This window comes from Orycteropus afer, unplaced genomic scaffold, assembly GCF_000298275.1.
Source record: "Orycteropus afer afer isolate SDZICR_OR568_19922 unplaced genomic scaffold, OryAfe1.0 scaffold00395, whole genome shotgun sequence".
Taxonomy (NCBI): Eukaryota; Metazoa; Chordata; class Mammalia; order Tubulidentata; family Orycteropodidae; genus Orycteropus; species Orycteropus afer.
Window position 1 is genome coordinate 351,686 of NW_006921982.1, and position 10,389 is coordinate 362,074.

The 10,389-nt window shown below is 36.6% G+C and overlaps 1 non-coding gene across 1 annotated transcript; it reads left to right on the top strand.

Annotated features, from left to right (window-relative positions):
* The first annotated feature begins 4,654 nt into the window (after nt 1-4,654).
* On the top strand, nt 4,655-4,859 carry LOC122151343. Its single transcript, XR_006164109.1, has one exon. It is a non-coding gene; the product is annotated as a small nucleolar RNA SNORA73 family (small nucleolar RNA).
* The last annotated feature ends 5,530 nt before the right edge of the window (nt 4,860-10,389 follow it).

The following is a 10,389-nucleotide window of genomic DNA, read 5'->3' on the forward strand; positions in this document are numbered from 1 at the left end:
AAAAAAAAAAAAAAAAAAACAACTCTCTGCCATAGAGTCAATTCCAACTCCTAGTGACCCCCATTGGGTTTCTGAGGCTGTAAATCTATAAGTAGATTTCTTCTTCTTCCTTCCATAGAGTACCTGGTGGGTTTGAACTGCTGATCATCTGGTTAGCAATCAAATGCCTTACCCACTACACCACCAGAGCTCCCTAGAGACTCTATAGGATGGAGAAAAACTGCCTAATAGGTGTTTCAAGCCTGTAATCTTTACAGTAGCAACTGACACTTGTTTCTGCAACAGAGCTGCTGGTGAATCCAAACCAAATACTTTTGGTTAGCAAGTGAGCTCTTAAACACTGCACCATCCCATCAAAGCTCCTAAATCATATATTGTTTTGGATGTTGTTAAGAATCATTGAGTCAGTTTTGAGTCATAGCTTCGTTCCATGCCATCCTCCAAACCCTCCTTGCTATGCTTGAGTCCACTCTGTCAACTACTGTGTCAATCCATGTAACTGAGGTTCTTCAACTTTTTCACTGGCCTTCTATTTACCAAGCAGTATATTGACAGGCAACTGCCAAATCTATCCTGGAAGAAGTACAGCCAGAATACTATTTAGAAGAGAAGATGGTAAGACTTCATCTCTTGTACTTTGGTCATGTTATCAGGAGGAACAATTTTCTGGAGAAGGATATAATTTATTTTTTGTAAAGTAGATGGGCAGTGACAATGAGGAAGAACCCCAAAAATGTGGATAGACACAGTGGCTGTAAAAATGGGCTCAAACATAACAACAATTTTGAGGATGGCACAGGACCAAGCAGTGTTTCCTTCTGTTGTACATAGGGTCACAATAAGTCATAACCAACTCTACAAAACAACAACAACATTTTTTACTGTAGGAATCTTGTATAAAATGTTAGATTTTTAGATATCCCACAGCTGCACTCAATTATTTTCTTTTAATGTGTATGTGGAGGGATGAGCTGATGGATGCCCTTTCAAGTAGCTATGGAGGCAAAGAAGTTGAATTTGAACATACTAATTTTATGTTAGTCATTTGGCCAGCAGATGGATAGAAACATGACAAAAGTTTAAAATTTACATATTGTTGTAAAATAGAATAAAATAAAATAGCAGTGATGAGTAATGAAGATGTATCAAATGAATAAATCAATTTATATATCCCATAGAATTAATTTAGTGTTTTATTTTTTATTTCTAAAAAAATATCTTTCACACTTATAAAAGTTATAAAATGATTAATATCATATCAGATTTTCCTGATCTTTTACTTTCAAATCAAATACCTTTTATTTTAGTTTCAATTATTTTTCTAAATCTCATTTTAATTTGAAAGTATTATTATAGCTTAACACCCTCTTAATTTTTGAAATAATATAGTAGTAAAAGTTCAGATTTTAATTCCATTTACTTATTTGTTTCCTTCTTATTACATTGTTTGTATTTGTTGAGTATCAGGTATCCTGCTGGATAAATTGAGATAATCTTAAATGTAATAAATACATTTGGAGCAAAAACAAGGCAATATTCTCCTCAACAATATGGAAGAAAGATTGTAAACAAAAAAAAAGAAGACTTATGGCTTGTTTGGTGCCATGCAACAAAACTAAAATATTTGTATCCACCTGACATTTTATTTGGGAATGATTAACATAGTCATTTGCTGGCTGCCAATGGTACTATTTGCCCCATCTCATGTGTATAAATCATACTACAGAGCTATAGAGGAATATTGTGACCACCCTTGTCAATTCCATTAAAGAATATAAATGAAGATTCTTAATGTAAATGAATATTCTAGGATGCTACCTGTTATAACATAATAGGAAATATCATAACAAGGGTTCAGGAATTAGCAGAATACCAACTGAGATACTTCTTTACTCACCTACGTCAAGAAATTTAGAAGATACTGTCATAAGGCCAATTTGTGGTCTACACAGTTTACTACCTCAACACCCATTAATCAGAAGCTCTGCTAGCATAGTGCCTGTAATAGTTAGAGATGTGTGTCAACTTGGCTGGACCACAATTCTATGTGGTTTAAGCAATTGTGATGTGGGTTACTCCCATAATGGGATCAGATGTATATGTTTTCAGCAGCCAACCCATTGAAAAGGAGTTTCCCTAGTGTGTGGCCTGTTTCAAATATATTTATGGACATCCTGGGAAAAGAGACAATGTTCTGTGATTGGGATCCTGTTGTGTTGCCTACAGCTGTCCATGAGCAAACAATCCACAATTTGGCCTGGAGATCTTGAATTTGGCATTCATTGGAGTCAACAGGCAGTATACTTGCTGACAACCTTGAGCTTATCAGCCCCTGCAGCTGCATGAATCAGGAAAAGTCTCCAGCTTGATGCTTGATCCAAGAACTTGGGACTTGCCAGTTTCTATAAGTGCATAAGCCATTTTCCTAAGACGAATTTCTCTTTCTCTATATGTATATATAAGCTTTACTGTTTTTGCTTCTCTAGAGAACCCCGCCTAACACAGTGCCTAAGGCATCTGACTGCTAAGCAGAAGGCTGGAGGTTCAAACCCACCAGCCACTTCTCAGAAAAAAGGTTGGGCAATCTACTTCCATAGAGATACCACCTCAGAAACCCAAGGAGGGGTCAACATGAGTCAAATTGACTTGGCGACAGTGAGTTTGCTTTTTGGTTTAGTTGCCCTTTCTCACTCATAGTCTATCAATCCATTTTACTCTGGCGGCTTGCATGTTGCTGAGAGGCTTGAGGCTATACCACTGGTTTCAATTACCAGCAGGGTCACCCATGGTGGACATGTATCAGGGGAACTTCCAGACTAAGACACTCTCAGAAAAAGGAAGGGGCCATCCACTTCTCAAATAATCGGCCAGTGAAAACCTTATGAACAGTAGTGAAACACTGTCTGATATATTATTGGAAAACTTTATGAATAACCCTGAAATATTGTCTGATATAGTGTTAAAAGATGAGCCCCTCAAAATACAACTGAGTAAGAACTGCCTCCTCAAAGTAGAGTCAACCTAAATGATGTGGATGGAGTAAATATTTTGGGACATCCATTCACTGATGGGGTATGACTCAAAATGGAAAGAAACAACTACAAACATTCATTAATAATCAGAACATGGAATGTCCAAAGTATGAATCTAGGAAAATTGGAAGTTTTAAAAAATGAAATAGAACACATAAAGTTCGATATCTCAGGCATTAATGATCTGAAGACAGGTTTTGGCCATTTTGAATCAGATGACCATATGATCTACTATGCCAGGAATGACAAATTAAAGAGGTATGGCATGGCATTCATCATCAAAAAGAATGTTTCAAGTTCTACCCCAAAGTAAAATATTGTCAGTGATAGGATGATATCCTTACGCTACAAGGAACACCAGTTACTACTACTATTACTCAAATTTATGCACCAACCACCAAAAGCCAAAGGTGAGTAAATTGAAAATTTTTACCAACTTTTGTAGTCTGAAATTCTCCAAACATGCCATCAAGATGTGTTGATTATTACTGATGACTGGAATGAAAAAGTTGGAAACAAAGAAGTATCACCAGTAGTTGGAAAATATGGCCTTAGTGATAGAAATGATACTGGAGATCATATGAATTTGCAAGACCAACGACTTATTCATTACAAATACTGTTTTTCAACAACATAAATGGTGGCTATACATGTGGGCTTTGCCAGATGGGATACACAGGAATTAGACTGACTACATCTGTGGAAAGAGGTGATGGAGAAGGTGAATATCACCAGTCAAAACAAGACCAGGAGGCCTTTCAGGGGAAGGGGATCACTGAGTGGCTTTGCCTCTGAATTCTCTGAAATCCAAATAACTCAGATTAAGGTGAGTAAATATTCTCTGAAACACAGATTTTGACCAGCACTTAATCATGTTAGCTGTATTAGGGTGTTTCAGTAATTTCTAACTAGGAAACAAAAGTTTCTAGCCACCAGAGAAGGCTGTTAATCTGATAAACCAGTCTTCACTGTAGTCCGTATGAGTTGTAAGATTCAAAATGCTTTGCGTACTTAGTGATAGATCTGGATTATAAAATAATTTGAATAATTCCATACCCAGTTCTCTTAAGCACCAGTTACTGCTTCTGAGTTTAATACATCAGATATAAGATGGGTCCTGTATTTTACAACATGTTTGTAAGCATGATGATAATTTCTTAGATGTGTGCTCACAGTCTATGAAGAGTGCTAAAATTTTCACATCTTTGTATTCTCATCACCTGAGAGGGAGAGGTATTGATACTACAGAGATGAAGAAATTAAGTAGGCAAGCCATGTGGGAATGACTTGTTGTTGTTTTATACTGGTTCAAATATTTCCTAGCCCTAAATTGTAAAAAGGGAGCTCTGGTAGCATAGTGCCTAAGTTACTTGACTGCTAACCAGAAGGCTGGTGGTTCAAATCCACCAGCCACTCCTCGGAAGGAAGACAGGGCAATCTACTTCTGTAGTGATACTGCCTCGGAAACACAAGGAGGGGTCGCTATGAGTCGGGTCCGACTCGAGGGCACATAACAACAACAACAACAAATTGTAAAAGCCCTTGGAAATGTTTTAATAAATGATGTTTTCTAGCAACATTGCCTTTGTCAATTACTCTGGTTGCATGACTAATCAGGCATTCCAACATGGATACTCCCAGGAGGTCACTTTCCCTGAGATCTGTCCAGGTGGCCTAGGGGAGCACAGGGCTCTACCCCATGATGTACAGTCCCTTTCCACCATGTTGGAGATAATGCCAGGCCTTGAGTCTGCGCCTGCATATTCCTACAATTTGTCAGAGTCCTATGGACAATGACTGAGGAGACAAATCATGCAGGAAACATGTAAAAAAATAAAACAAAACAAACAAAAGAACAACAACAAAAAAAAAAAAAAAAAAACAGGAGCTGACTGTGGAACAGACAATCAACTGTTGATATTCAAGTTCAAGTTGAAGCTGCAGAAAATTAAAACAAGTTCCTAAGACCCAAAACATGACCATAATTATATCCCACTTGAATTTAGAGACCATCTGAAGAATAGATTTGATACATTGAACACCAATGACCCAAAACCAGGGGAATTGTGAGAGGACATCAAAAACATCATACATGAAGAAAGCAAAAGGTCATTAAAAAATGCAGGAAAGGAACAAAAGACCAAGATGGATGAAAGATGAGACTCTGAAACTTGCCCTTGAATGGAGAGTACCTAAAGCAAATGGAAGAAATGAAAAGATGAGAGAGCTGAACAGACAATTTCAATGAGCAGCTCGAGAAGAGAAAGTCAATTATTATAATGAAATGTGCAAACACCTGGAATTATCAAACCAAAAGGGAAGAACTTACTTGGCACTTATCAATCTGAAAGAACTGAGGAAGAAAATTAAGCCTCAAGTTGCAATACTGAAAGATTCTATGGGCAATATATTGAATGATGCAGGAAACATCAAAAGAAGACGGAAGGAATACACAGAGTCACTATACCAAAAAGAACTGGTCCATGTTCATCCATTTCATGAGGTGGCATATGATTAAGAACCAATGGTATTGAAGGAAGACATTGAAGCTGCACTTAAAGAATTGGAAAAAAGCAAGGCGCCAGGAATTGTCGGAATACCCATTGAGATATTTCAACAAACAGTTGATGCGCTGGAGGCATTCACTCAGCTATGCCAAGAGATTTGGAAAATAGCTACCTGGCCAACTGAATGGAAAAGATCCATATTTGTACCCATTCCAAAGAAAGGTAATCCCACAGAATGTGGAAATTATTGAACAAAATCATTAATATCTCACAGAAATAAAATCTTTCTGAAGATAATTCAAGAACGGTTGCAGCAGTATATTGACAGAACTTCCAGAACTGCCAGCTGGATTCAGAGGAGGATGTGGATTGAGGGGATATCATTGCTGATGTCAGATGGATCTTGGCTAAAAACAAATACTAGGAGGATGTTTGGATCTTGGCTAAAAACAAATACTAGGAGGATGTTTGCTTGTGTTTTATTGAGTATGCAAAAACATTTGTTTGTGTGGACCATAACAAATTATGGATAACGTTGAGAAGAATGGGAATTCAGGAACACTTAATTGTACTTGTGAGAAACCTGTAGCATAGATCAGGAGGCTGTTGTTCAAACAGAGCAAGGGGATACTCCACGATTTACATCAGGAAGGGGATATGTGAGGGTTGTATTCTTTCCCCATGCTTATTCAATCTGTGTGCTGAGCAAATAATCTGAGAAGCTGGACTATACGAAGACGAATGTGGTATTAGGATTGGAGGAAGACTCATTAACATTTTGTGATATGGTGATGACACAACTCTGCTTGCTAAAAATGAAGATGACTTGCAGCACTTACTGATGAAGATTAAAGACTACAGTCCGCAATATGGATTACAGCTCAATATAAAGAAAACAAAAATCTTCACACCTGAATTAGTAAGTACTATCATGATAAATGGACAAAAGTTTGAAGTTGTTAAAGATTTCATATTACCAAAGAAGTTAGTTGATGCTTTTGAGTTGTGCTGTTGGCAAAGAATACTGACAGTACCACAGACTAGTTCTGCTGCCATCATATCTGCCACTCTACTCTTTCATGCTATATCTTGCCATTTCACACTGTCTCCAGTGTTACAGCTCTCTCTGTCTCCTGGGTTTAAGAGGTGCTCAGCACAGGGACCCTGGGTCCAAAGGACAACCTCCACTGGTGGCTCTTCTTCTTGATGGTAGCAAGCTTCCCCTGCCTTAACCTCTGGGATTTGTTGTTTTTAAGCATAGTGGGATAACAAAAGTGACCAATCCCTTTGGTGGACCACAGACACCTTATTTACACAATCATAACCCCACAAGTGTTCCATGCACCTTATTTGCTCAGTCCTATCTAATCATTTTATGGGAGTTACAAGGTCTTGAAGGGTAATAAAAAAAGATATTTATTGCACTATATTCTGGCACTACTATAATCCTTAGTCTGGTTGTGAAAGGGGCAGTGTGTTCACTTTTTTGGAAATTTGCTGAACAATAAATTAATGATTTATGAATATTTTTGCTCATATATGCATAATATTGTTTTTGTTAGGTATCATGTAGTTGATTGTGACTCACAGAGACTTCATATACAGTAGAACAAAACAGCGCCTGGTCCTGCCCAATTCTCACAATCATTGCAATGTTTGAGCTCTTTTTTTGCAGCCATTGTGATTATCCGTCTTGTTGAGGGTCTTTCTCCTTTTCGCTGACCCTCTACTTTATCAAGCATGATATTGTTCTCCAGGGACTGATCTTCCTGACAACATGACCAAAGTATGAGCAATGAAGTTTTGCCATCTTCTCTTCTAACTCTACTTTTTCCAAGACAAATTTTTTCATTCTTCTGTCAGTGCGTGGCATATTTAATATTCATCACCAAGACAATAATTCAAATCTATTAAGTCTTTTTTTGGTCTTGCTTATTCATTTTCCACCTTCCACATACTTTTGAGAAGATAGAAAATACCATGGCTTGAGTCAGGTTTACTTTAGTTGTAAAAATAATATGTTTGCTTGTTAACAATTTGAAGAGATCATTTACTGCAGATTTGTTCAATGCTATACATCTTTCAATTTCTTGATGCTGCTGGTTCCATGGCTGTTGATTGTGGATCCATGTGAAATGGTATATGCATATTATAATCCCATTAAAATATTTAAAAATGTCCTCTTCTTTTATTATCAGAGGCAAGAGAGTCCTACATAGCTCTTGGAGTATATTAATGTTAAATAAGTTAATTTATATTTTATGAAATATTTTAAGAAGTATTACTTTTCTTACAAAAAAGTAACAGTTTATAATAATAATAATAACCAAGCAACGTTAATGCTTCAGTGTATTAATAACCAAGAGAAGATTATTGCAGAAATATTCTGCACTCAGTTCAACATTTAAATCATATCATAACAAATGTCCATCCATTTGAGAAGAATGAGTTAAGTGAAAATGGAAGTGTTCCTCAATCTCTTAACATATATTAGGTTGATTATAAAGGTACCTAATATTTTTTCTGGGAATTTTGACTATAACAGTTCTCAATGTCTATGTTGAACAAGCGCAAAATATAAAAATTGCTGGGAGATTCAAGGATATTGGGCTTAAATAAGTTATATAAATAAAAATCTGATGAAAAGACCTCATATAGTTCTTAGCAATAGTCTTAGCAATATTATAGGTCTGTCACTTCAAAATAGTATTGCTTGGAAAGAAAGTCTTACTAAAGAATAGATCTGAGTTGTATGCATATATGACACTGAATATCTTAACTCCAACACAACTGGTCACTAAAATACATTTGGCTACCATGGAGTAAAAGATTTCCAGTTAGCTTTTACTTATTATGTACAGGTCCTGGGCATAAAGAGGATAAAATTTAAATCTAAACAAAACTGCATTTTAAACCTTTTAAAATTATTATTAAACTAATGTATTGTAAAAGTTGTATCAATTGGTAACCCCTTGTTCTATCAGGGTTTATAACAAAAAATGATCGAAACCTTAAGTCAAAATCTATGTGCCAATTATCTTTAGCAAAAGAAGTGTTACTTTTGTTTGTACATGTCCACACCCTTATCATTCACTTGCTTGTGTGATAAAGATTTTATTGTAAAATACTCTCATTCTTCAGTGCTAACATGCTCCATTATGAGTTGAAAGAGCTGAGTATATTGGTACAGCTACTTACTAGTTAGAAAAATGAAAGTTATTTCACAAACTTCATCATTGTTTTAAATTGAAATTGAGAGTAGCCATCATTTGATGAGATTTAAGACTGGTGATACAGGAATACCCAAATCTGGTACATGTCACTACCTAATAAACCTTCTAACAAAAGTTATTGAGAGGAATGTGTACAAGTACAATGATTAGTTTCTAAAAATCAAAGTAAACTTTTGTCTTAAAATCATGAGAAATTTAAACCTTAATGTCCATGTCTATATGTGGGAAAATAAACTTAAACATTATAAGGCTCCAGTCCTCCAGTAAGAATTTTAGTTAAGAGTAAAGAGTATGCTTTCCTCCTAAGTCACCCCATGAAGTAACACTGTTTCATTAATGTCAGGCTTAAAGAACCAAAATAACAGTTACAAGGAGAGCATGGGCTTATGCTGAGGCAATTCCCTAGTTCTAGTTTATGAATAAAGATCCCCAGTGGTGCAATGGTTAAGTACTTGGTTGCTCTCAAATAATTTTTTTCAGAAGGATTAGCACAAGGCTGGCCCCTAGGAGGCAGAGGTAAAAGCTATCCTAAATACTCACTTTTCCAAACTGCTATACCAGTCCATCATCTCTAACATCAACTCCTCCTCCTCCCTTCATTACTCTCCCTCCTGTCTTAGGGTTCCATTTTACACTAACTTCCCAAAGAACTGACAAACTGTCAAGGAAATGGCATACACAGTGGTGGAGGCTGTCAAGTCCCAAATCTGTGGGTCAGGAGAATCTGGAGGATTCTCTTCTCCCACCTGGTTGCAGGTGCTGATGTATCAAAATCAGCCTGTCAGACAACTGGCTGCTGCTGCTGTCTCAAGTCCCAAGAACTGGGAGTAAGATACTGATAAACAAGGTGTAGGATCCAGAAAAGAGGGTGAACTTTGCCGGAACGTTCACATATATATCTTCAAGGAACTAAGGGTGATAATTTGAGTTACACCATCCAGCAAAGTGAAAATCAAGATACATCCAATTCTAATCCTTCCTCATCAGCACAACAGAAAACTCACTCCAGAAAGGAACCCTAAGCACAGAGGCACAGGGCTAGAAGGGCCACATTAACAATTCACTACATTGCAGCTGCTAACAAAAAAGGGAGGAGTCTCAAAATCACCTAGCAGCTCTGTGAAAGAAAATACTTGGTGATCTGCTCTGTAGACTATAGCCTAGAAAACTCCATGAAGATGTTCTACTCTGTCATGTAGAGTTATGATACATCAGAATTGACTCCATGGTACACTTGTTTCTGCATGGGGGTAGATAGCTAATGTGTTTTTCTTTACAATTATGAGAAAAATAGATGAGTTCCATCCATTTATGGGAAGGATAAGAGAAAGAACGTTTTGAGAAAAAGCCTTGAGCTTCTCATGGAGACAAATATTCTTTCATTTTCATTCTTTCCTTCCTTTATCCTTTAAGTTTGAAAGCCAAATTTGTTCTTTACAAATGTGTCTATGTCATCTATAAAGAGAATCAGCCAAAAATCAGTTATCTGGTGAAATTTCTCAGATCTTTGTCATCAATTGTTTGCATCCATCAACAGATGAATGGTTAAACAAAATGTAGTATATCCATACAATGGAATATTATACAGTCATATAAAGGAATAAAATTGTGATACAT